Here is a 25,589-nt window from a genome sequence, read left to right on the forward strand (position 1 = left end):
GGGGACTATAGATGACAAGGACCTTACCCCAGAACCGACAGAGAGAGAAAGCCTTCCCCTGGAGCTAGCACCCTGAATTCAAACTTCTAGCCTCCTAGACTGTGAAAGAATAAATTTCTGTTTGTTAAAGCCAACCACTTATGGTATTTCTGTTGTAGCAGTACTAGATAACTAAGATACCCTCCAAGGAGTCCTGTGTTGGGCACCGGTCACTGGTTGGGGTCTGCCTTGGCTCAACAGCAGAGGTGGATCCTGCAGGGCTGCACTGGGGCCTGGGGGCTCACTGCGAGCCTGCAGCCAAACCAGGTGCTGTCCTGAAGGGAGGAGCCAGAGGCCCCGCCCTGGCTGCCACACCTTAAGTGTGTTACTGCAGCTGTGGGCTTCAGCCTCCCGCTCATGGGCAAGGAGCAATGCTTATCTCCGAGTGTTGTAGGAGAGTGCGTTTATAAGGCCCGACCACAGTGGCTGGTACACAGCGATGATCAGCGGTGGTCACTGTTATTACTGCTGAGGTTGCCATCATTATTTGTAAGCTTTCTCCCCTGGCTCCTGAGATTTAAATCCTGGAAAGAAGGTTTAACTCCTGCTTTTTCTCACCTTGGGTAGTTGGCCAGGTTATACTGGACTCTCACTGGCAATTCCTACTCTAGGGGGGACTGGAGAAGACATAGTTTCCATGGCCTGGTTTCTCTGTCCATTCTTAGGAGCCAGCCTTGTGTGATAGGAAATAAGTCTGGATCTTGGATAAAAAATGTATTAAGAGTGTTTTCAGTTGCAAGTGAAAAGACACTTAACTAACAGAGGCTTAACCCATGTTGTTGTCAGTTGTCCTCAAGTCGATTGTAACTCATGGCGACCCCACGTATGCAGAATAGAACTGTGAGAGTTTTCAAAGCTGTGCCCTTTTGGATTCAGATCCCTAGGCCTGTCTTCCGAGGCACCTCTGGGTGAGTTTGAACTGCCAACCTTCTGGTCGGTAGGTGAGTACTTAACCATTACACAACCCAGGGACTTCTATGGAGACATTTAATTATCTCATGTGGCAAGAAGTGTGTCACTAAATTATTCCATCTTGTCCTCGAGGATCCCAACTCTTTCCAGCTCTGCACCCTACCTCCTGAGTTGGGCTTTTGGTCTTTGGGCTACTTTAGATGGTATGGCCTGGGAGGGCCTCTCTAACTGAGATCCGTGGGTTGAGAAGACACCAGCCCTGGGCAGAACTAGGGTCTGCACCTCCCTTGGGGCTGGGGCTGAATAGCTATTGGCTGTTTATTTAAACTCCCAACCCCAGGCCCCTGGTCCATTCCTGCCTTCAGCAGTGCCAGGCACCCGTCCAGCATAGACAACTCATTATATTTGCCTTTTTAAATGTTTTTTTTTTTTTTAATTTCTGGCAGCATCAGTTGAAGGATATGCAAATAAGAAAATCAACTGAATTTGCTTCAGAGAACAAAGAATGGCATTAAATGGCATTTAATGAGCACAATAAATACTTAGATATAGTCGTTTGCTGCGTAAGATTTCAGCACGGGGAAAAGGAAAAGTCTGAAGGGCAAAGAGATAGAAGAGGGACAAAATGAACCCTGGTGTCACAGGGTGGATAGAAGGCCAAGGGGTCCAGAGACATGAGGTTGTCTAATCATTCATTCATTCACTCATTCATTCATTCATCCAACAAATATTTCTTGAGACTCTACTAGGTTCTATGTACAAACTAGACCTTGAAAACATGAGAGTGAACAAAACAGATTTTGCTTCTCCTACGTGGGATTTACAGTTCCCTGGGAGGAGAAGACACCAAACAAACAACCTCACAAATAGATATATAGTTACAAGCTGACAAGGTCAGGCAGTAAAGAAAGATCATGGAGCCTTTCCCAAGGAAGTGATAAGATCACCATCATCGTAGGAGTTAAGGCAAAGAGGTAGGAGTTGAAAGTAGGTGTTCTCAGTGGAGGGAAGAGCCTCTGCAAAGGCGCTGAAGGGGGAAGAAGCATGCCCCCTCACCCCCCGCAAGTTGCTGAAAGATGGCCAGTGAGGCTAGAGGATAGAGAAGGAGCAGGAGAGTAGAAGGGGGTGGCCGGAGAGGTAGGATAGGGCCAGATCACTCAGGGTCTCCTGGGCCATGGGAAGGAGCTTGGTCAGTTCTCAGCAGAGAATGGACTGTAGGGTAAAAGATGGAGCCAGGAAGACTGGTTGGGTGGTCCTTGAGATTGTCTAGGCTAGAGATAATGGTGGCTTGGACCAGGGCAGGGTTTCTCAACCCTGTTGACATTCTGGGCTGACCTGTGCATTGTAGGATGTTTAGCAGCACCCCTGACCTCTATCCACTAGATGCCAGTAGCACTGCTCCCTCCCCCCCAACCCCCACCATCTGTGACGACTGCAACAGTCTCCTGACATTACAAAATGTCCCCTGGGGGGCGACATTACCCCTGGTTGAGAACTGAACTAGGGGCGTGGTGGTGAACTGGAGAGAAGTGAATGGCTTGAGAGAAAGTTAAGGGTAAGGTGGGCAGGACTGGGCAACTGTGCAGGTGTGGGAGGAGAAGATGCTGGATCGCTCCAGGGAAACAGGGTAGATCTTGGTGCTACCCGCTGACATGGAGACTACAAAAGAGAATCCATTTGCAGGTGGGGATGGGGAGTGGGGTCATATCTGGGCTCTACTATGAAATAGCACAGAGACTTCAGGCTCATTTTTTCTTACTTGGTTTCAGTTTTCCCACCCTCCTAGTAAAATGTTTGCACTAAATGCAGACTAGCAAGCATGTGAAGTGTCTGCCACTTCTTACCACACCCGAGGCAGACATAACTAATTGATGATGGCCCTCTGAGCCTTATTACTTCTTCACTCAGTGCACCAGGCAATTACCAGTGCAGGCTTGGCAAGAGAGAAAACCCATTTGCCATCCCTGAACTTGAAATTCATTCATTCAATTCCAACTTGCCACCATGTTAACATTTTTTTGGATAAGTATCAAAGTGGAGCAGGAGTGGGGACTCCCCGGTCTTCAGGCCAAATCTCTTTCTTCCTATGTCATCCACTCCAAGGACAGAGTAACAAGATGGGAACTCTCCGCTTGTGCCACTGGGTCGCATAAACACAACAGGGCTTTGGAAGTCTTTAGTGGCAGGCTCCTCAAAGGCTCGGGGGCAACCCTGTCTCTCAGAGCCTTTGCCACTCTCTCCCCAGCCTTGTCCGCTGTGTCACCACGATGACCTGTCTGCCTCCAACTCCATATCATCCCTAATCCCTTTCACTCATTCTTGCATCCCCTATTACCCCCCCTCGTCAGATCATAACACAAAATGCAAGTAGATATTTCATTGTTTTTTTCACTTTTATTCAAAAGCACTTTATGCTTCTTGTTACTGCTTTAAACAGCAGATGCATGAAATGTGAATTTTAAAATATTTGTCTTCCTTCCAATTCTAATGATGTAGCAAACCCACCATTAAAATAATCCTATACCTCCAGCCCCAGGTCCCTGGAAGTTAGGCTGCCATTCACGTCTGCTTTGGGCTGGATTTTCTCTTTTGGTTCAATGACTGTCAGTGGGAAACTCGGTCTCCTGACCCTTTACCTTGCTCTTCTGTCTGGGGACTGTATCCATGAGGCTCACAGGCTCCTGAGCTAGGAGCTTGGGATGCGCTCTGGGCCTCTAGGGCTTCGCTTCCTGGGGTAGCCAGACTCCAAAATGGCCTGTGTGATCTCTGCCTCCTGGAATCTACGTCCTGGTGCAGGGTCCAACTCCACGCTTACCCGGCTCACCTTACTTGCCTCACCCTAATCCCAGCTCTGTCAGGTCCTGTCTTTATTTGAAGTTTTAATATTTTGCTCATCATGAATTTTTTACATTCATTTTGATTTTTAAAAATATTGTGTTAAAATATGACTTGCCTTCATTACTGAGTTTTTTGGTAGCTCCTTAAATATTGCACCCGAGGCAAGTGCCTCACTTGCCTCACCCTGGTCCTGGCCCTGGTCCCCTCTCATATTGAAACAGGGCTGACTTTTGACAGAATACTGCAGAGATGTGAGACAAGGCTAGCTGGCAAAAGGCATTTCAGCTTTTACCTTGGCCTCTTGGGTCATCTGCTCTGGTGGACGCCAGCTGCCAATCAGGGGGGACACTCAGGCAGCCCTGTGGAGAGGCTGTTGGCAAGAGGAACTGAGGCCTCCCACCAACAGCCAGCACTAATTTGCCAAGCATATGCGTGAGTTATCGTGGAAGCAGACCCTCCAGCCCCAGGTAAGTCCAGCTGACATCTGACTGTAACCTCAGGAGGGACCTTAAGCCAGAACCACCCATCCAAGCCACTCCCCAATTCCCATGAGAAACCACAAGAGAAAACAAATGATAATCGTTGTTTTAAATCATTAAGCTTTGAGGTGATTTATTATACAGCATTATTAACCAATACAGAACCCCACCCCCCCAACCTGGCCAGCTACTGTTGTTCCTTCTATTTCTTCACTTCATACACCGCCTCCTCCAGGGAGTCTTCCTGAATGCCCCCAGATAGTGTAAATGCTCCTTACAGCCTCCTCTCCAGCCACACTAAATGACCTGTCATTCCTGGAGTGGCCTTGCGTTCTCCCTCACCCACTGCTCTCTGCCTCTGGCCTTTCAGACTCAGTTTAGGCATCAGCTCCTGCAGAGAGCCTTATCCAACCTCCTGGCTGGGTCAGGCATCCTCCTGGGGGCCCCTCCAGCACCCTGTGCAAATCTGCATCGTGTTACAATATGGTCTTCTACACTGCCTTCCCACATGGGGGGTGAGGGAGAGGGGGCTTGTCTCTCATCATCCGGGTACCCACCACCCGATAGTGAACGAAGGGCAGGGTAAGTCAGGGGATCGTGTGAGAGGAGGCAGCTGAGATCCTGCAGCAGAGATTCTCAACCCTGGCAATGCATGGGGTCCAGCTGCTGAACTTCTGGAAGGCAGAGATCATGGTCTGGGAGGGAGATATCTGCCTTCAAGGATAGATGCTGCAAACACAGAAAGTAGAGCAACAATGGGATGAAAGCGGGAGCTGCAAACTCAGCACGGAGAGGGGCCAGGAGGGCAACTTAGTTACTGAAGTGGGACAAGTGAGCCGGGGAGGGGAGGGGGCGGGTATTATGGCAAACTGGAGAGAGGGCCCCCTGCCAGCTCCCATGCAAAGGTCACCTCTCCAAGGAAGATGTTCATAGCCACCTAGCACTTCTACATGGAAGTACTCCCTGTCATTGTAATTAACCAGTTAATGATATGATTTGTTTTTCAGAGTCTGCCTCTGTGGCAGACTGAATTACTGGGGGGCAAGGACTGATATTCCCAGCATCTACCCATGCCCTGGGAATCCTGGTGGCGCAGTGGTTAAGAGCTCGCTTCTAGCTAAAAGGTCAGCAGTTTGAATCCACCAGCTGCTCCTTGGAAACTCTATGGGGCAATTATACTCTGTCCTATAGGGTCCCTATGAGTTGGAATTGACTCGTCAGTGACGGACTTTTTTTTTTTTTTAACCATTCCCTGACGGTGTAGTAGTTAAGTGATTGGCTGCTAACCAAAAGTTCAGTAATTTGAATCCACCAGCCACTCTCTCTGCAGCAGAAGGATGTGGCAGTCTGCTTCGGTAAAGATTAAAAAAAAAAAAAAAAAAACCCACTGCTGTCAAGCTGATTCCAACTCGTAGCAACCCTATAGGACAGAGTAGAACTGCCACATAGAGTTTCCAAGGAGCGCCTGATGTATTCGAACTGCCAACCTTTTGGTTAGCAGCTGTAGCACTTAACCACTGCACCACCAGGGTTTCCCCATAAAGTTCACAGCCTTGGAAGCCCCATGAGGCAGTTCTACTTTGTGCAATAGAGCTGCTATGAGTCGGGATTGACTGGACGGCAGTGGGTTCTTGTTTGTTTCTTTATCCATGCCTGGCACTTCATGGGTACTCTATTACTATTTGTTGAATGAATGAATAATCAAATGAATAAATAATGCTACAACCGAACTCACAGAGCTGTTTACTGGAAGAAGTGAGGTAATTTATGTGTGAATGGAAGAATAAAGCAGTGAATAAATCAATGAGTCAGTGACACCCAGCTGCCTGTGAGGGCAGAACTGAGGAGCTCTCCAGGAAAGAAGCCATGGAGGGTTTGCACCCTCCCTTTCCAGATCCCAGTGGGTCTGACCTACAGATAATTTCTCTATCTCCATCATCACAGAAGAGAACAGGGCCCACCTCTCGGGCTTTTCTAGCGCCTAAACCAGTTGCTGGGGGTCAGTTCTAACACATGGCGGCCCCATGTGTCGGAGTAGAACTGTGATCCATTGGTTTTTAATGGCTGATTTTTCAGAAGTAGATAGCCAGGCCTTTCTGGGTGGACTCGAACCTCCAATCTTTCAGTTAGTATCTGAGCTCATTAACGGTTGCCCCCACCCAGAGACTCCTTCTAGCACCGACAGTATGCCAATTCACATATGTAATCCGCAGAAGTTGAAATTACTTCACTTTACTTCCAGGGCAAGGAAACAGAAGCCTGGGGGAATGAGTTACCTGTCCCAGGTACTCCTCCCAGCACAGGTGTGTCTGAGGAGACCTGGGCTTTGGGCAGCTCCCTCCTCCCACAGGCCTGTGCAGCACCCCCACAGGCCCACCCACAGGGGCGGGAGGGGCCTCTGAGTCGCTCCGCTTTTGCCTCCTTCTTCTCTGTGGGCTCCGAGCTGAGGGGACTCTACATTAGCAGAGAGTGAAGGTCACACCTTGGCCACCGGCCCAGCATTTCTGGCCCATTTTTGCCTGCGGAAGTCAACTGTGCAGAGGTTAGGGTGACCTAGATGGGGTCAGAGTGGGAAAGTTGACATTCCCAAGGGACACCAATCAACAGGATTTCCTGGCATGGGACTGTTACCTTTCTCACGTTACGTGGCCAGATTTACTTCCTGCTATTATTATTAAGAGTACCAAAAAAAAAAAAGAGGACATTTATTAAGTGGGAACGTGGGAAGACATTTGCCTGACTCTGGTCTTCAAGGAGGCAGTGGGGTGATGGACTCAGCCATGCAGGACTGGGGTGCTATCCTGTCTTTGCCACCGGCTTCTCATTCCCTGTCCCCAAAACCTCAGGCCTGAGCCATCTGGCCTTTTCCAGAAAGCCTTCCTGGGGCCCTGCAGTGGCCTGGTCTGCCTCAATCTCCTTCCACAGTCACTGCCTGAAGAACTATTCGTGGTCTGGGCTCACCACCTGCTCACACTCTTTGTGGGGTCATCCCGAACCATTTGTGAGCCCTTACACAGAGGGGTCCCTTCTGCATGCATCTTTATGAGATATTTTGCACCCATATAGGTCGGATTAATGGGATCCCTGGCACTATGAGTTGGGATGAATAAGGAGAAGGATAAATAGCCCACTATATTCAAATGACTAAGAGAGAGTTGCTGCAAGCCGAGGAAGAAGGGTTGAGTTTGTGACAAGCACACAGATTTACACTGTTGGGAAGTCGCCCTGCAGCTTCAGCAGGGGCAGCTACGGTGTGCAGGTCGGTCTACGAGTCTTTATGCGAACGTTTGTAGAGTCGACACCCTTTTCTTGCTTTACTGACCTGACGGATAAAAAGGGGAAAGAAGAACTCTAAGTTTTCAACAAACTGCAGAGCTCCGTGGTCCTGCTGCTTCCAGCCTCCTGGATACATCTGTGGAGCTCATAGTGGTTGGTGTGTAGGAAAGACCCTTCCACACCACCCTGGCCTCTGCCTCTGCTGCTACACGCCCCTGCCTCTGCTGCTATAGCTCATGTGCCCCCCACCCCCATTTTCTCTCACAAGCCCAGGACAGGAGCCAGACTTCTGGGTTCAAATGCTGGCTCTGCTGCCTTGGACAAGTTAGTTAACTATTCCACGCCTCAGTTTTCTCACCTGTAAAATGGGCCTGAATAGTAACACTTAGCTAATGAAGTTGTCATGCAGACTTAGTCAGAGGAAACCGGCAGAAGACCTTGGTGATTCAGTGGTAGGATTCATGCCTTCCATGCAGAAGACCTGGGTTCAAATTCCAGCCAGTGTACCTCATGTGCAGCCACCACCCGTCTGTCAGTGGAAGCTTGTGTGTTGTTATGGTGCTGAACAGCTTTTAGTAGAGCTTCCAGACTAAGGCAGACTAGGAAGAAAGGCCTGGTGATCAACTTCTGAAAATCAGCCCATGAAAACCCTATGGATAACAATGGCTCAATCTGAAACTGATCATGGGGATGGCACAGGATCGGGCAGTGTTTTGTTCCGTTGTGCCTGGGGGCTACAGCTAACAACAACAACAGCAACCAGCAAAGAGCACAGAGTAGAGCTCCCACATAGGAGCCCAAAGCACTTGCCCACGAGAGGGATGACTTCTTCCCCTGGGAGCTCAGTAGGAAGAGAAGGGAGCTGGTGAGCCTGGGCAGGCTGGGTTGGCTGAGGAGCAAGCCTCCTCTCCAGCCTCCCTCTGGCCCAAGCCGGCCTCCAAGTCCAGTATTACACACTGACTCTAAGTTGGTCTTAGCGCCAGTGACTTCTAGCCTTTTTGGCTGTAAAGATGTTGTTGTTGTTGTTAGGTGCTGTCCAATCGGTTCCGACCCATAGCAACCCTACACACAACAGAACAAAACACTGCCCTGTCCTGCGCCATCCTTACAATCGTTGTTATGCTTGAGCTCATTGTTGCAGCCACTGTGTCAATCCACCTCGTTGAAGGTCTTCCTCTTTTCCGCTGACCCTGTACTCTGCCAAGCATGATGTCCTTCTCCAGGGACTGATCCCTCCTGACAACATGTCCAGAGTATGTAAGACGCAGTCTCGCCATCCTTGCCTCTAAGGAGCATCCTGGCTGTACTTCCTCTAAGACTGTTTGTTCTGTTGGCAGTACGTGGTATATTCAACATTCTTCGCCAACACCACAATTCAAAGGCATCAATTCTTCTTCAGTCTTCCTTATTCATTGTCCAGCTTTCACATGCATATGATGCGATTGCAAATGGGTCAGGTGCACCTTAGTCTTCAAGGTGACATCTTTGCTCTTCAACACTTTAAAGAGGTCCTTTGCAGCAGATTTACCCAATGCAATGAGTCTTTTGATTTCTTGACTGCTGCTTCCATGGCTGTTGATTGTGGATTCAAGTAAAATGAAATCCTTGACAACTTCAATCTTTTCTCCATTTATCATGATGTTGCTCATTGGTCCAGTTGTGAGGATTTTTGTTTTCTTTATGTTGAGGTGCAATCCAGACTGAAGGCTGTGGTCTTTGATCTTCATTAGTAAGTGCTTCAAGTCCTCTTCACTTTCAGCAAGCAAGGTTGTGTCATCTGCATAATGCAGGTTGTTAATGAGTCTTCCTCCAATCCTGAGTCCTGGTCCTTCTTCATATAGTCCAGCTTCCTGTATTATTTGCTCAGCATACAGATTGAATAGGTATGGTGAAAGAATGCAACCCTGACACACACCTTTCCTGACTTTAAACCATGCGGTATCCCCTTGTTCTGTCCGAACAACTGCCTCTTGATCTATGTAAAAGTCCCTCATGAGCACAATTAAGTGTTCCGGAATTCCCATTCTTTGCAATATTATCCGTAATTTGTTACGATCCACACAGTCCAATGCCTTTGCATAGTCAATAAAACACAGGTAAACATCCTTCTGGTATTCTCTGCTTTGAGCCGGGATCCCTCTGACATCAGTAGTGATATCCCTGGTTCCACGTCCTCTTCTGAAACTGGCCTGAATTTCTGGCAGTTCCCTGTCAATATACTGCTACAGCCGTTTTTTCAATGTTCTTCAGCCAAATTTTGCTTGCGTGTGATATTAATGATATTGTTCTATAATTTCCACATTTGGTTGTATCACCTTTCTTGGGAATAGGCATAAATATGGGCCTCTTCCAGTTAGTTGGCCAGGAGGTTGTCTTCCATATTTCTTGGCATAGACGAGTGAGCACCTCCAGTGATGCATCTGTTTGTTGAAACATCTCAATTGATATCCCATCAATTCCTGGAGCTCTGTTTTTCACCAATGCCTTCAGAGTAGCTTGGACTTCTTCCTTCAGTACCATCGGTTCCTGACCATTTGCTACCTCTTGAAATGATTGAACATCGACTAATTCTTTTTGGTATAATGACTCTGTTTATTCCTTCCATCTTCTTTTGATGCTTCCTGCATCGTTTAATATCTTCCCCATGGAATCCTTCACTACTGCAACTCGAGGCTTGAATTTTTTTTTTCAGTTCTTTCAGCTTGAGAAATGCTGAGTGCGTTCTTCTATTTTGGTTTTCCATCTCCGGCTCTTTGTGTGTGTCATTATAATACTTTGTCATCTCGAGGTACCCTTTGAAATCTTCAGTTCTTTTACTTCATCAGTTCTTCCTTTTGCTTTAGCTGCTCAGTGTTCAATGGGAAGTTTCAGAGTCTCCTCTGTAAGGATAGGAACCACTATTTAGTTGTAGAATAAATGTTTTGCTCTTTCTATTTGCTCTCTCAGCATCCATTGGCTGAAAGAAAATCAATTCAGTAATACCCTAGCCTAGAAAGAATTTGTACTTCTTTTGTTGCAACAGCATCTACATACATTTGAAAACCATCCAGACATGTATGGGTGAGACGCTTATTCAGCCCGTGGATGATGCTTGATGGCTTCCCTGGAAGGCCCTCTTGCAGGGTGTTGCCAGGCTGGACACCACCCAGTTCTCCATTAAATGAAGTCTCAATATAAACCTGGGCCTCCTCAGGTATGAGCTCACCTAATTCCTAACATACCTTGCCAGGCATGTATTATAGTAAGTTCATTTCAAAGATAAGAAACCAGAGGTACCAGAGCTGTATTAACTGCCCAAGACACAGAGCTAGCAATTAGGAGAGCCTGGGTTACTTCTGAGTGACCCCAAGCCCATGTTTTTTCTCTACTCCACACTGGCCCATGAGAGCTAATCCCTGTTAATTTTGTCTCTGTAGCTGCGGACCAGAAATGCCTCCCAGCTGAAAAATTCAACTACCAATGAGGAGTTCTTATCTCCTGAGCAGACAGAGTGGGCAGGTGCTTTGTGCATGTCACCTCTCTGATCCACCAAGAACTCAATAATTTTCCTATTCTACAGAAGAGGAAACCCATTCTCAGACAGTTGAGTAATTTGTCCAAGGTCACATGGGTAGGAGGAGGCAGGGCTGGGATCAACATCGAAGGTGGCCTTCCCCCAGGTCCCTGCTGGCTCCTGTGCATATGTGGGCTTCCCAGAGCCTGGGATGAAGAGGGCATAGATAGTTAACTTGAGCCATAAAACTCCCCAGTCGTGTCTTTCTTTTCCCCTTACAGCATGGTTGGGTATTAAAGAACAACAAGAATAGAATGACCACAAACATACCCTGATTGTTTTCCCCGAAGCTGGTCCTACACCTGGGATGAATAATCTGGATCAAAGGAAGGTATGAGTGAGAGAGGTTTTTTTTAAATCCCAACTGAAAAGTAATTTTTAATGTGCCAAGTATTGCAAATTCGATCCAAGACGTAGGTTTATTATACAGAAGACCACAATGTCCTATTCAGGCATTATCATCTTGCAACAAGAGGGAATAAAAGCAAAGGCAGCAAGCACCACTCCCAGGATCTAAGAATGTAATTGTCTAACGTGACTTATAATCACCTAAGGTCTTGTCTTAGCTGCTTTAGCCTACCAAATGGCCTCTCCTGTCTCTAGGGGGCAATAATCCCTGTAGAATTCTTCTTAGCACAGATGAGCTTCTGTGCAGATAACGGGTTTTGTTGCTTAAAAGCATCTTGCTTTCTGTACTGCCATTCCCAAGAAAGAGCTGGAAGTGCCTTGCCTTGCCTCTCCAGGGCAACTCAAAGTCAGATGCCTTGGCTTGGGGGCATCGTATAGGAGGGAGAGCTTTGTGCCAGGCAGAAATTCTCCACCCTTTCTGCTCTGTGATTCTGAGCAAGTAACTCAACCACTCTTAGCCTTGGTTTCTGCTTCTGGAAAATGAGATGACTAATGGCTTGTTCAGGTTGCTTGGGTACTGAGACACCTAGCAGAGTTCCCCACATGTGGTAGATAGCTGGCCATTCCTGTTTTCAAGATGGCCAGGGAGAAGGATGCCTTTGTGTGTGTATGTAGGTGTGCATAGTCACGTGTGTGTACCTGGGTACATGTACATGGTGTGTGTACCCAGGTGTGCATGTCATGTGTTTGTACTTGGTGTATATACCCAGGTGTGTGTACCTGGGCATGTGTACCTGAGTGTGTGTACCCAGGCACCCTTAGGTACTTGCTCAGTCAATTAAGTGTTTCTTCTTGAGCATTACTTTGAATAAACCACTTCCCTTCTCAAAAGTGTGCCAGGACTTCCTGGCTTCCCTGAATATAATCCAGATTCTTTAGTTGGGCCACAGGGCCTGTCTTTTCCCAAAATGCCTTGTTGCCCAAGTTTTCTATGCTCCAAAAAACCACTTAAGAAACATTAAAAAAAAAAAAAAGCAAATGCAATGAATCTAGCATGATGTGGCTGAGGACAAAAAGCTGTATAAAATCTGGCCCTGTACTCAAGAAGCTCAAATCCAATTGGGAGCAATATTTAAGATGCCAAAAGTGAAGTCAAAACAGCACTTATTTTATATTTTAATCAAGAAATTCATTGAGAGAGGGGCAGGGCCAAGATGGCAAAATAGCCAGATGCTTCCTGTGATCCCTCTTACAATAGTGACCCCAAAAAACAAGTGAAACAATTATATTTATGACAAGCTAGGTACCCTGAACATCAAAGGCAAAGTTAGAAAACAGACTGAGCTGCAGAGTGAGGGAGAGAAGGTTCAGAAGTGGAGAGGAGCTACCAGACCTGAATAGCCAGGATCCCTCAGGCACCTTTTTGGAGAGCTGCTGAAGCAGGCTGGTGGTAGCGTTCGACCACAGTTTCCTCAGGGAGAAGCAGCCAGCCGCACAACCTACTCACACCTCTGTAACCAGAGAAGAATGGTGCTCTCACCAAAAGCTGCACACTTGCATATATTTTACTGTGCCCCCAGACCTTAAGCTGGCTTCAGTAGCTGTTGATTTCCCTGGGTCTGAGATAGGCACTGTTAAGCACCCAGAGTCATCCTTCTGCCCTTGGAATAGGAATAAATTCACAACTCGGGGAAAAGATAATTTGCCAGCTCTACTAAACTGGGGAGCTCAGGACAAAAGCGGCTCCTGTCCAGCATAAACAGTACGTGGACTTTGAATTCCTTTCCCCCCTGCATGGACCTGTGTGGGCCTGTTTCAGGAGAATAGGCCCGTGTTGGCAGACTGCATCCATTTAAGCTGTGCGGTGAAGAGCTGGGTGTTTGATATTTGACACCGCTTTGCCTATTAAATAGGGTCCTCGCCTGCCCACATGAGGGGCATAAGGACTGGTAGCTCCACTCAGGTCAGCCAGCCACCCGTGACAGGGGTCCAAGGATAACTGCTACCTCCCAGTCCTTAAAAACAAAAGCATAGAGTGCACAAGGTCCGTCTGCAGAGCCAGCCCACCTGTACACTCCAGGGAACAGGGACGTGCTTTCCTCACAGACATTAGGGGGATGGTTCTCAGCCTCTGCCTTGATCAGAGCATGACTCCCTGCAGCAACCAGATACTGGTACCTACACCAATCACCCGTGCCCCTCTAAGACTGCAGGGCAGATCCTGTACCACACACTTGATGATCAGGTACCTGGACACCTGAGCTGAACTCATACAAGAAATATGAATGGACTTCTAGACTGATATACCTGATAACAGCTCTAGCTATCTGGGGACAGGACATCAGAACTCCAAAGGCAAAAATAATCAAGCTAGCACACTAAGCAACACATTTGGGCATATCAAAACAAAACAAAGCTATGACACAGTAAACAAACATAAAATAAACTAATACAATAACTTATAGATGGCTCGGAGACAACAGTCAATATCAAGTCACATAAAGAAAAAAAGCATGATCACCTCAACAAACTCTCAAAACAGAGAATCAAGGGATCTTCTAGATGAAAGTGCTTTCCTGGAATTACCGGAGGCAGACCACAAAAGATTAATACACAAAACCCTTCAAGACATCAGGAAGGAAATGGGGCAATATGCAGAATAAGCCAAGGAACAAGATAAAGCAATTGAAGAAATTAGAAAGATTATTCAGGAATATAATGAAAAATTTAATAAGCTGAAAAAATCCATAGACAGCAATCAGAAATTCAGAACATTAACAATAAAATTACAGAAGCAGACAATAGAAAGTCAGAGGAGCAGAATTGAGCAACTGGAAGGCAGAATTTCTGAACTTGAAGATAAAGCACTTGGCACTAATATATTTGGAGAAAAATCAGATAAAAGAATTTAAAAAAATGAAGAAATCTTAAGAATCACGTGGAACTCTATCAAGAGAAATAACCTACGAGTGATGGGAGTACCAGAACAGGGAGGGATAACAGAAAATACAGAGAGAATTGTTGAAGATTTGTTGGCAGAAAACTTCTCTGATATCGTGAAAGGCGAGAAGATATCTATCCAAAACGCTCATTGAACTCCACATAAGGTAAATGTTAAATGAAAGTCACCAAGACATATTATAATCAAACTTGCCAAAATCAAAGATAAAGAGAGAGTTATAAGAGCAGCTAGGGATAAAGGAGAAGTCACCTACAAAGGAGAATCAATACGACTAAGCTTGGACTACTCAGCAGAAACCATGCAGACAAGAAGGCAATGGGATGACTTATATAAAAAATTGAAGGAAAAAATTTGCCAGCCAAGAATCTTATACCCAGCAAAACTGTCTCTCAAATATGAAGGTGAAACTAAGACATTTCCAGATAAACAGAAGTTTAGGGAATTTGTAAAAACCAAACCAAAACTACAAGAAATACTAAAGGGAGTTCTTTGGTTAGAAAATCAGTAATATCAGGTATCAACCCAAGACTAGAACACTGGGCAGAGCAACCAGAAGTCAACCCAGACAGGGAAATCACAAAAATAAATCAAGATAAAAAAACACTCAAAACAGGGTAACAGCGATGTTATTATGTAAAATAAGACAACATTAAAACAATAAAGAGGGACTAAGAGATGTAGTCATAGATCTTCCACATGCAGAGGAAGACAAGGTGATACAAAGAAATAAGAGTTAGATTTAAATTTAGAAAATTCACAAAGGAGAAAAACTACCCTATACATCAAAATAAAATACAAGAAAAAATAGAGACCCAGCAGAAAAAAAATCAACAACAACGAAGATGAGGAAAGGACAATATATAAAAATCATCTACTCAGCACAAAAAATTAAGTGGGAAAAAGAAACTGTCAATAACACACAAAAAAAGACATCAAAATGATAGCACTAAATTCATACCTATTCATAATTACGCTGAATGTAAATGGACTAAATGCACCAATAAAGAGACAGAGAGTGGCAGAACCGATTAAAAAACACAATCCGTCTATATGCTGCCTACAAGAGACACCACTTAGAGACACAAACAAACTAAAACTCAAAGGATGGGGAAAAATCAAGCAAACAACAATCAAAAAAGAGCAGGAGTGGCAATATTAATTCCTGACAAAATAGAATTTAAAGTTAAATCCATCATAAAGGATAAGGAAGGACACTATATAATGATTAAAGGGACAATATACCAAGAAAATATAACCATATTAAATATTTATGTACCCAATAACAGGGCTGCAAGATACATAAAACAATCCCTACCAGCACTGAAAAGTGAGAAAGACAGCTCCATGGTAATAGTAGGAGACTTCAACACACCACTTTCAGTGAAAGACAGGACATCCAGAAAGAAGGTCAATAAAGATACAGAAGATCTAAATGCCACAATTGACCAACTTGACCTCACAGAGATATACAGAACACCCCACCCAACAGCAGCCAAGTATACTTTCTTTTCCAGTGCACATGGAACATTCTCTAGAATAGACCACATATTAGATTATAAAGCAAGTCTTAGCAGAATCCAAAACATTGAAATATTACAAAGCATCTTCTCTGACCATAAGGCCATAAAAGTGGAAATCCATAACAGAAAAAGCAGGGAAAAGAAATCAAACACTTGGAAACTGAACCATACCCTGCTCAAAAAAAGACTGGATTATAGAAGATATTAAGGATGGAATACAGATATTCATAGACTACAATGAGAATGAAAACACTTCCTATTAGAACCTTTGGGACAGAGTAAAAGCAGGGCTCAGAGGTCAATTTATATCAATAAGTGCACACATCCAAAAAGAAGAAAGGACCAAAATCAAAGAATTATCCCTACAAATTGAACAAATAGACAGAGAGCAACAAAAGAAACCCTCAGGCACCAGAAGAAAACAACAATAAAAATTAAAGCAAAACTAAATGAAATAGAAAACAGAAAAAAAATTGAAAGGATTAACAAGACCAAAAGCTGGTTCTTTGAAAAAATCAACAAAATTGGTAAACCATTGGCCAAACTGACAAAAGAAAAACAGGAGAGGAAGCAAATAACCCAAATAAGAAATGCGATGGGTGATATTACAACAGACCCAACTGAAATTAAAAGAATCATATCAGATTACTATGAAAAACTGTACTCTAACAAATTCGAAAACCTAGAAGAAATGGATGAATTCCTAGAAACACACTACCTACCTAAACTAACACAAGCAAGGTAGAACAACTAACTAGACCCAGAACAAAAGAAGAGATTGAAAACGTAATAAAAAAACTCATAACAAAAAAAAAAAAAAACCCTGGTCTGGACGGCTTCATTGCAGAGCTCTGCCAAACTTTCAGAGAAGAGTTAACACCACTACTACTAAAGGTATTTCAGAGCATAGAAAAGGACGGAATACTACCTAACTCATTCTATGAAGCCAGCAGATCCCTGATACCAAAACCAGGTAAAGACACAACAACAAAAAGAATATTACAGACCTATATCCCTCATGAACTAAGATGCAAAAATCCTCAACAAAATCCTAGCCAACAGAATTTAACAACGTATCAAAAAAATAATTCACCATGACCAAGTGGGATTCATAACAGGTATGCAGGGATGGTTCAACATTAGAAAAACAATTAATGTAATTCATCATATAAATAAAACAAAAGACAAGAATAACATGATTTTATCAATTGATGCAGAAAAGGCATTTGACAAAGTTCAACACCCATTCATGACAAAAGCTCTCAGCAAAATAGGAATAGAAGGAAAATTCCTCAACATGATAAAGGGCATTTATACAAAGCCAAAAGTCAACATCATCCTAAATGGAGAGAGCCTGAAAGCATCCCCCTTGAGAATGGGAACCATACAAGGATGCCCTTTATCACCATTCTTATTCAACATTGTGCTGGAAGTCCTAGTCAGACCAATTAGGCTAAATAAAGAAATAAAGGGCATCCAGATTGGGAAGAAAGAAGTGAAAGCATCTCTATTTGCAGATGACATGATCTTATACACAGAAAACCCTAAGGAATCCTCAAGAAAACAACTGAAACTAATAGAAGAGTTAGCAGACTATCAGGATATAAGATACATGTACAAAAATCAATTGGATTCCTCTACACCAACAAAAAGAACATCGAAGAGAAAACCACCAAATCAATACCATTTACAGTAGCCCCCAAGAAGATAAAATACTTAGGAATAAATCTTGCCAAAGTTTTAAAAGACTTATAAAAAGAAAACGACAAAACACTTCTGCAAGAAACCAAAAGAGGCCTACATAAGTGGAAAAACACACCTTGCTCATGGATAGGAAGACTTACCATTATATAAATGTCTATTCTACCAAAATCGATCTGTAGATTTAATGAAATTCTGATCGAAATTCCAACAGCTTTTTTTAATGAGATGGAGAAAGAAATCACCAACTTCATATGGAAGGTAAAGAGGCCCCGGATAAGTAAAGCATTACTGAAAAAGAAGAACGAAGTATGAGGCCTCGCTCTACCTTATTTTAGAACCTATTATACCACCATAGTAGTCAAAACAGCCTGGTACTGGTGCAACAACAGACATATAGACCAATGGAACAGAATTGAGAATCCAGACATAAATCCATCCACATATGAGCAGTTGATATTTGACAAAGGCCCCAAAGCAGTTAAACGGGGAAAAGACAGTCTTTTAACAAATGGTGCTGGCATAACTGGATATCCATCTGCAAAAAAATGAAACAAGACCCATACCTCACACCATGCACAAAAACAAACTCGAAATGGATCAGAGACCTAAATATAAAATCTAAAATGATAAAGATCATGGAAGAAAAAATAAGGACAATATTAGGAGCACTAAAACTTGGCATAAACAGTGCACAAAACATTACTAACAATGCAGAAGAAAAAGTAGATAACTGGGAGCTCCTAAAAATCAAACACCTATGCTCATCCAAAGACTTCACCAAAAGAGTAAAAAGACTGCCTACAGACTGGGAAAAAGTTTTTAGCTATGACATTTCCGATCAGTGCCCGATCTCTAAAATCTACATGATACTGCAAAAATTCAACTGCAAAAAGACAAATAACCCCGTTAAAAAATGGGAAAAAGATATGAACAGACACTTCACTGAAGAAGACATTCAGGTAGCTAACAGATACATGAGGAAATGCTCAGGATCATTAGCCATTAGAGAAATGCAGATCAAAACTGCAATGAGATTCCATCTCACTCCAACAAGCCTGGCATTAATCGAAAAAACACAAAATAATAAATGTTGGAGAGGTTGTGGAGAGACTGGAACACTTATACACTGCTGGTGGGAATGTAAAATGGTACAACCACTTTGGAAATCGATTTGGCGCTTCCTTAAAAAACTAGAAATAGAATTACCACACGATCCCAGAAATCGCACTCCTTGGGATATATCCTAGAGAATTAAGAGCCTTCACATGAACAGATATATGCATACCCATGTTCATTGCAGCACTGTTTACAACAGCAAAAAGATGGAGGCAACCAAGGTGCCCATCAACGGATGAATGGATAAATAAATTATGGTATATTCACACAATGGAATACTACCCATTGATAAAGAACAATTGATTAAAAAAATCCGTGAAACATTTCATAACATGGAGGAATCTGGAAGACATTATGCTGAGTGAAATTAGTCAGTTGTCAAAGGACAAATATTGTATAAGACCACTATTAGAAGAACTGAGAAGAAAATATTCTTTGATGGTTACAAGAGAGTGGAGGGAGGGAGAGAGAGAGGGGGTTTTCACGAATTAGATAGTAGATAAGAATTATTTTAGGTGAGGGGAAAGAGAACACAATACAGGCTAGGTCAGCACAATTGGACTAAAGTAAAAGCAAAGATGTTTCCTGAATAAACTGAATGCTTCGAAGGCCAGCCTAGCAGGGGTGGGGGTTGGGGACCATGGTGTCAGGGAACGTCTAAGTCAATTGGCTTAATAAAATCTATTAAGAAAACATTCTACATCCCACTCTGGACTGTGGCGTCTGGGGTCTTAAACGCTAGCAAGCAGCTATCTAAGATGCATCAATGGGTCTCAACCTACCTGGAGCAAAGGAGAATGAAGAACACCAAGGACACAAGGTAATTTTGAGCCCAAGAGACAGAAAGGGCCACATAAACCAGAGACTACATTAACCTGAGACCAGAAGAACTAGATGGTGCCTGGCTACAACCGATACCTACCATGACAGGGAACGCAACAGAGAACCCCTGAAGGAGCAGGAGAGCAGTGGGATGCAGACCCCAAATTCTCATAAAAAGGCCAGACTTATTGATCTGACTGAGACTAGAAGGACCCCGGAGGTGATGGTCCTCAGACCTTCTGTTACCCAGAACGGGAACCATTCCCCAAGCCAACTCTTCAGACAGGGATTGGAGTGGACAATGGGATAGAAAATGATACTGGTGAAGAGTGAGCTTCTTGGATCAAATAGACACATGAGACTATTTTGGCATCTCTTGTCTGGAGGGGAGATTAGAGGGCAGAGGGGGTTAAAAGCTGGCCAGATGGACATGAAAATAGAGAGTGGAGGGAAAGAGTGTGCTGTCTCATTACGGGGAGAGCAATTAGGAGTACATAGCAAGGTGTATGGAAACCCTGGTGGCATAGTGGTTAAGTGCTACGGCTGTTAACCAAAACGTTGGCAGTTCAAATCCACCAGGTGCTCCTTGGAAACTCTACGGGGCAATTCTACTCCGTCCTATACGGTTGTCATGAGTCAGAATCAACTCGACAGCAGTGGGTTTTTTGGTTTAGCAAGGTGTATATACATTTTTTTATGAGAGACTGACTCGATTCGTAAACTTCCACTTATATCACAATAAAAATAAAAAAAATAAATAAATTCATTCATTCAGAAATCTGAGTACTAGGCCTGATTCTGCCGCACATTTTCTGAGGGCCTGCTCCGATGTGACACTCAGGTGTGCCACTTAGGTTCAGCAACCACACAGAAGTTACAAGCCACTAAATCACAACTTGCAGCCCAGGTGGGCAGCTGACAGTCTAATCGGCAAGCTCCCTGTTCCAGAGTGACAACTATATGGGCTTCTGTTGTCTCAATCTACACCTCACACTTTGCCAGTGAGCATAGTGAATTTCAGAAATGAGTTTTTGCTGGATGCGATGATTAAGGTTGTGTGTCCACTTGGCTGGGCCATGATTGTCAGTGGTTTGGCAGTTATGATGTAGATTGGCAGTAGTATGATGATGTGATCGCTTCCATGAAGACATTTGATATAATGCCATCACCTCTGTGATGGGATCTGCTGTGAGAAGCCAATCAGTTGAAAGGGAGTTTCCTTGGGAGTGTGACCTGCATCCAGTGTAGGGACACTTTGTGGCAAGGCTCTCTGGCTTTTGCCCACTCTGGATCCTGCAGCTGGCGCCTGTTCACCTCACCTCCAGTTCTTGGGACTTGAGCTAGCAGCTTACCTGCTGTTTTGCCCGCCAATCTTGGGATTCGTTGGTCTTCGCAGCCTGTGAGAAAGAGTTCTGCTGTCTGACCTGAAGATCTTGGGTTTGCCAGCCCCTGAGGCTATGTGAATTGGGAGAAGCCTCCGGCATGACCCACGGACTTGGGACTTTCTAGGCTCTGCAACCGCATGAGCAATTTCCTTGATATAAATCTCTCTCTATATATATACATATTTATGGAGCCCTGGTGGTGCAGCAGTTAAGAGCTCAACTGCTAACCAAAATGTCATCAGCTGTATTCACCAGCTGCTCCTTGGAAATCCTATGGGGCAGTTCTACTCCGTCCTATAGGGTTGCTATAGTCAGAGTCCACTTGATGGCAATGAGTTTTTTTTTTTTTATATTGATACACTTTACTGGTTTTGCTTCACTAGAGAACCCACCTAAGACATTAGTGAAAATAGTTACCTGCTAACCAGCATGAAAACACAAGAAATAAGCTTTCATTGGTAAGAGTAAAGGTCTGGAAGCTTTGCACAAACCTGTCCACCATAGGTGGCCCCACTGGTATTTGAAATACTGGTAGCGTATCTCCCAGCATCATAGCAACACACAAGCTACCACAGTAAGACAGACCGGCAGGTAGATGGTGGAGCTTTCTCACAGGTAGAAAAAAAGGGAGCTCTACCTCTCAGAATAGCAACTGCTAAGTGGTGATGGAACAGGTGGGCCTTCTTGTTTTATAGATGTCAGCATCTTGGGAGCTTTACAGGAGCCACTACACGAGGTGCTCCTGGGATGGGGACCATGCCTAGGGTGCCTCCTGTGGGCGGCCTCACTTCCTCCCAGCCAGCCATCCAGGCGAGCCTCATCCGAGCTATGGCGCCTCCATGCGTGGGTCCAGAATGCCCCAGTGCCAGGGCAGCCATCTCCACAACAGGTCAGGCCACCTGAGTAGTTCTGCATTTGCAAGACCAGGCCCTATGCACCACCCTGCAGTTGTCCCTCTCCTCTTTCCTCATCAGCCACCTAGAGTTGGGGCACACTGTCTCTCTCACTTGGTGTACCAAAGCCCCACCTATTCTCCCTTTAGCTTAATTCTCCTTGATGGGTCACAAACCCCAAAAGCCCTTACACTCCTAGGATGACAGAGGCCAGAGCTTGGGACTCAGATGCCTGGCTGACCCTGACAGCAATTCTTTAACAGCAAAGACTAAGGCAGCAATTAATGTCTCAGAAAACCACCTTATTCCACATGAATCCTCATTTAACCCTTACAGCAAAGCCCCCAGAAGGGGCTATTGCCACCACCGATGCCACATTTCACAGACAGGAAACAGACTCAGAAGTAGTAACTAATCATCACATGGTTAGTGAGTAGGGGAGCTTTGGGCTCGGTTCCGGGTGTTCAGAGCTCAAAGCCCATGCCTCTAGCCCCATACGACGCTGTTGCTGTTGTCGTTAGCTGCCATCTAGTCAGCCCCCGACTCATGGCACCCCACGTACAACAGAACAAAACACTGCCCAGTCCTGCGCTATCCCCACGACCAGTTGCAGATTAAACTGTTGTGATCCACGGGCTTTTCACTGGCTGAATTTCAGAAGTAGACTGCCAGGTCTTTCTTTCTAGTCTATCTTAGTCTGAAAGCTCTGCTGAAACCTGTTCAACATCACAGCAACACTCAAGCCTCCGCTGACAGATGGGTGGTGGCTGCTCACGAGGTGCGTTGGCTGGGAATTAAATCCAAATCTCCCACATGGAAGGCAACAATTCTACCGCTGAACCCTCACTGCCCTCCCTTGTACCATACCCACGCATTGCCATTGAGTTGATTCCTACTCATAGCGACCCTATAGGACAGAGTAGAACTGCCCCATAGATTTTCCAAGGAGGGTCTGGTGGATTTGAACTGCCGAACTTTTGGTTAGCAGCTGTAGCACTTAACCACTACGCCACCAGTGTTCCCCCCCGCCCCCCCATACAGTAGCATCTCTTAAAGTAAGGTCTACTACTTTAGGCCTCAGTTCCCCCACCTGCAAGGACTCAGGTCCTCCGGGCAGGCAGACTGAACTCTCCTGATCCCATGCCTGCTGGGTCATTGCTGCTCCCTCCAGCTGCTCAGCTCTTGTCTACAGGCAAGGGCTGCCCTACAGGTGTTTGACACATTTATGCTTAGGGCGTATGAATGAGGAAGAGACTCTGATCTGCGGGGCATCTTATTTTGGGGTTCCGTCAGTCATAAATGAGCCAACACGCTCCCCAGCTCCCTGTCTCAAAGGTGGCAACCCGAGTAACTCTACCTCTGGAATATCAAAGCCAGTAAGTGACCCCAGGAAACAGCTGGCCAGCAGGTCACTAAAGCTGCTCCTCAGACTCATTCCCCTGTCGGGCTGACCTCTGAGTGCATCCTTCACAGCCGTATGTCATTTTTAGTAGCCTCTGCCTCCCCAGCCATGCTGGAACTTCAAGGAAGGAGGCTTTGTGCCTCACCTGATCTGTGCTCTGCGCAGAGGTCCCGGGCCCTCATACTGATGCCATTTCATCTAATCTTTCAGCCTGTTCTCCTGTCCCTCCTGAAGAGCATTTAATCCCAGGCCTATAACCACCAACAGCAACTCTTTCTTTCCTCTGCTGACTGCTCTGCCATGTAGTATCTCGCCATGCACATTTGTTTGGCCCTAGGGGCATAAGGCATAAAAGGCATTTAGTGGGTGGTCTGAGTCAATTTCTATCCTGCATGGGCACAGTGAAGTAACCCCACTTGTCAGTTTCTGCAGCCCGGCAGCGGCATGGATCCCCCTGGAGCAGACATCTGGAGCCAAGGATTAACAAGTGGATTCCGGAGCCTCAGCCTCCCACCCTGCTGCCGCCCAGTGCTCCATCACCCCCGCTCCAGGCCAGTGCTCTGTCACTGTCACCATCACCAAGGACACACAGTCTTTCCACACATCCCCAGGCACACACACCCTCCTCACCCCATGCAGCTCCTTTCTTCGTTTCTGGCTGTGTGAACTCTGACAGCTCAGGCTGTAGGTGTCAGCCTCACCGGTACATTCCTTACCGCACTGAGCTGCCTAAAGCTTTTTGCTATTCTAGAACATTCCACAGAGCTCCCTCAGTCCCCATGCCCCCAGAATTCCACGCTGAAAGTGCAAGAAAACCTCTTGGCAAAGTGGCATGCCTTCCACACCCTTTTGCCTAATTTATTGGACTTTTAAACACACTTATTTACTGTGGCACCTACGCCAAACATCTGGAGAGAAATTGGGGTGGGGTGGGGGGAGAGGATTTAAATGTTTATTCTGTGCTGTAACTTTGAAAACCAGATCAGGGAAATTTTACATCTTTAGCCAGTTGCTGGGTGGTGTGTAGACCTAATCCAGCACATAATCTGAAACAAATTGTCCCTTCTTGTCCTCTCTAGCCACGCATCTCATTCACTGAACGGCTCATACACACTCTCCTTTTCTCAATGGCTCTTCTCAGAGCTGCTCTGAGCCTAATAACCGCCCCGCCCCTGTCCCAGAGCTGTGACCTGACAGAGAATGAAGGCAGATCAGAGCTAGAAGGAATGGCGGAGGTTGGCGGGGCTTCTCCGAGCCTGGGAGTTTATCTTCTATGTCTCTCTTCTGCTTTATAACCCACCCAGTTGCTCCCTTTGCCCTTCCCTGATCTCATCACCAGCACAGGCCCCCGTCACAGGAGCACCTCACATCCTGGCTGCGGTAAAGCTTCCAAAGTGATGACATCTGTAAAGCAAGAAGGCCCACCTGTTGCATCACCACTTAGCAGTCACTATTCTGGGAGGGAAGGCTCCCTTTTGTCCTGCCTATGAGAAAGCCCTACCATCCATCTGCCTGTTTGTCTTACTGTCGTGGCTTGTATGTTGCTATGATGCTGGAAGATATGCTCCCAGTATTTCAAAATACCAGCAGGGGCGCCTGTACTGGACAGGCTTCCGCAGAGCTTACAGACTAAGGCAGGCTAGGAAGACAGGCCTGGTGATCTCCTTCCAAAAATTAGCCTGCTGATGCAACAGAATACTGTCTGATTTAGTGCTGGAAGATGAGTCCCCTAGTCTGGAAGGCACTCAGAATACACAGTGGTTTCAACAATTGACCGGAGCACACCAGTGATCATGAAAATGGCACAGGACCAGACAATGTTTTGTTCTGTTGTACATGGGTTTGCGATGAGTCAGAGTAGGCTTGATGGCAACAAACAACAAGGGAAAGCCAAAAAAAATCTACAGAAAACTGGAAGACTAGATGAGTTTAAAGATAAAATTTTAATATTTTAAGGACTCAGCTGCTTAAATTAAATACTAAGAAAGCCTAATTCCCAAGGAGCGAGGCCAACCTTCTCCCTTCCACACATTTTTATTAAGTGCTAATGTCAGGTGCTAAAGGAGGTTCCCTGTTCTCAAGGAGCTTGGAGTCTAGTGGGGTCGGCCACCCTTTAACAAATAATCACAATCAACTGTGAAAAGCCAAGGGAAGGAGAGCGCAGGAACCCGGGGAGAAGATGATTCAGACTTGCTTACAATAATAGCAATGGCTTGTCAGTAGCATCGTTCCTGGTCAACAAACAGAATCAGGCAAGTGCCAGCGTCATCTCTAAGGGAGTGTGGGGGATGGACCACACCGGGTGACACCGTCAGAGGGAATGACACCAAAATGACTGTC

Source organism: Elephas maximus, chromosome 6 (assembly GCF_024166365.1).
Source record: "Elephas maximus indicus isolate mEleMax1 chromosome 6, mEleMax1 primary haplotype, whole genome shotgun sequence".
NCBI lineage: Eukaryota > Metazoa > Chordata > Mammalia > Proboscidea > Elephantidae > Elephas > Elephas maximus.